Source organism: Wasmannia auropunctata, unplaced genomic scaffold (genome assembly GCF_000956235.1).
Source record: "Wasmannia auropunctata unplaced genomic scaffold, wasmannia.A_1.0 LD278696.1, whole genome shotgun sequence".
Taxonomy (NCBI): Eukaryota; Metazoa; Arthropoda; class Insecta; order Hymenoptera; family Formicidae; genus Wasmannia; species Wasmannia auropunctata.
The window spans coordinates 1-2,770 of NW_012084194.1; the positions used below are offsets into that span (position 1 = coordinate 1).

At 27.7% G+C, this 2,770-nt stretch overlaps 1 long non-coding RNA gene across 2 annotated transcripts; it reads right to left on the reverse strand.

The window, feature by feature from the left end:
* Positions 1–39: 39 nt before the first annotated feature.
* LOC105461762 lies at positions 40–900 on the reverse strand. Of its 2 annotated transcripts, none has more exons than XR_975974.1 (2): positions 824–900; positions 40–303 (listed from the first exon to the last, which is right to left on the reverse strand). It is a non-coding gene; the product is annotated as an uncharacterized LOC105461762 (long non-coding RNA). The 2 variants fall into 2 exon arrangements; XR_975975.1 differs by having other exon boundaries at positions 40–528.
* Positions 901–2,770: the final 1,870 nt, after the last annotated feature.

The window sequence follows — 2,770 nt, forward strand, 5'->3', positions numbered from 1 at the left end:
CTCGTTACTTGTAATGAAGTTACAGTTGGAGTTTTTTTCCAGTAACTATGACTTAACTGATTGCGAGTTACATCATTTTTGTAACTGAAATGTATCAAATAATTATGAAAGTAACTATAATTTAATAGTTATTTTCATAGTTATTTTATATATTTTAAACTTACATGTCATATAGTGCTTTCCTATTTGTATTTTTGAGTTTGTGCGGCACTCAGTGATTAGCTGCATGATTACCATTCTCTATAGTAACTTAGTAAATTTATATTCTTTTTACTCCCTCTGCACCTTTACTTCTGTATTTCTCTATAGAAAAACCAAAAATAAAGAATAAAGTTCACAAAAGTAAATCGTTTTTTTAAATAATGAGTATACTCGATGATAATGAAATAACTATATACTTCCATTTAAAGACACAAACATCATTCTGTCTTTGTTGTCATTGAATGTTGAAAAAAAGATAAAATAATGCTTGTGTCGACTTGTGTACTAAATGGAAGGCACCCACTGAATTTGCTCGAATCACTTTTCCTAATTTTGAAATAAAATTATATATAATAAGATGTAAATGTAAACCAGTTTTTATCTCTGATGATCTTAATTAATATTATCCATGTTGTTCTATTATAATAATAGAAAAGTAACGATTCGTTACTTTTTAAATAACTATAAGTATAAAATATTACTTTTTAGAATCGGTAACTAATTATTTTTTAAAATAAAAAAACTGTAACTGTAACTTTTACAAAGTAACTTTCTCATTTCTGTATACACTCATTTCATCGATTTGCTAAATTTTTCAACTAATCAAGAAATTGTAACTAACAGACTTGTAGCGCCACATCTTCAGTTATGAGTTAGGCACGTTAAGAATGAGTGTTGCTGGTTTGTAAAATTATCTAATACTATTTATCAGGATTAATTGTCGTGTTTTATATCGTATGAAGTCGCGTTAGTAGGAGTGACTACCTCCACTCGAATCAGAAATTATTGCGTCAAACTTTGAAATGGTATAAATATAAACATAGATATTTCCTTTTTATGCAAGTAATTTATTTACATTCGCAGGCAAAGATAATGCGTATACTTAGCGAAACATTTCCTTTGATTACATAAGTTTGGAAAATTTAGTAATCTTTACATAAATCTAATTTAATACTGAAAATGATTTATTTTAAAAATTGAAAGCGCTAAATAGTTTATTTAATACTTAGAATAAGTAATTAATCACTACCTTCCAATATTAAATATTTATAAGAGTTTGCGATTTATTAGTTTGTTTTTATTTAGAAAATAATAATAAAATGCAAACATTTTGTTCTTCTTGAACGATACATTTTTACAGAAATAATATTAAATTATAGTTGTTACCAACTATGACTATATAGTACAGTAGCTACGAGTAGACTACGAGTACACTGACAATAATGCATGTAATCAGCTGCATTTTAATAAAGTGCTACTGAACATCGGACTTTATGCAAATATATATGTCTAACTTTAAGTAGCACATAAAGCTTAAAACGATTTCGATAACGTTATCGCATCTTAAATCGCAGTATTTGTGTATATATAGCACAGCTACTGTCACAATGTCAGAATGTTTTGATATATGTCCTTAACACAGCAAAAGTGGGATAACATTTTTAAGCTTTGAAAACGATATCGTAGCCAGAGTTAGTTGCACAAGTATTTTGCTGTAAGGTCATCAGAACCATGATAAAACTTTAAAACGTCTGCGATAACATTGTCGCATTAATTCATAGAATGAAACGGAAAATGCCAACGTTGACGCACTAGATGGAGTCAAATATAAATGATTTCTCGTGCACAAAAAATTAAATGTTTATTATTAAAATGGAAACAAAAATGTGAAGCAAAATTGTTAGTTTTAAATATTTTTTAAATCTGCATTACTTGTACAAATTAAGTGTCTCATTTTTATTGCCCAGCAAATCTCAAAAAATACGCAAAATATGAGAAAATGTTTCTCGTAGAGAAGAGTAAACAAAAGTAGGACATAAAGGAGGACAAGTAATGATAAAATCAATTTCACCATCAATCATTGCAATTGCACATTTTTTTGCAAAGCAACTGTGTTTTCTTTACTCCAATCAATTCGTCATATTATTCTGTACATAAAAATATAAAGGTACAATTAAAAAGAAATCAATTATATATTTTATATTTTATGTCAAAATATGGTATAATAAATATGGCAAATTATTTAAAAAAATTATATTATTTAATTTAAAAAAGTGGTTAAACTTCCGAGTGACCTTAAAAAATCAATTTTTTGGTGAAATTGATTTTATTATTATTTGTCTCTTTTCATGTCCTACAACTTTTGTCTAATTGTAAAACACTTTTCTCGTATCCTGCATTTGTTAGATATTTGCCTGGAGCAATTAAAACGCGGAATACTCTGTATATCTATTATTATTTATTATTTTCATCTGTATATATCATAATTCCAGTCATTTTTAGACATAATGTAAAATTACAATGATTATACGTAATTATTTTTTGGATGTGTGGAGTTTTGCATTATCTATCTCGCCAATAAACTGAAACATACATAAATTGTAATTTAAAACTATAATGAGACGATCATCGAGCAAAAACGTTATGGATCACGCAATGTTGCATTCAAAAAATCGCCGCGCTATCATTTACGCACAACTCAAACAAGCAGATAGTGCCGATGGGCGCTTCACATATCATTACTACGCTACTTTTTATCGATAATTTCTTCTCACTACTAGTTCGCGAA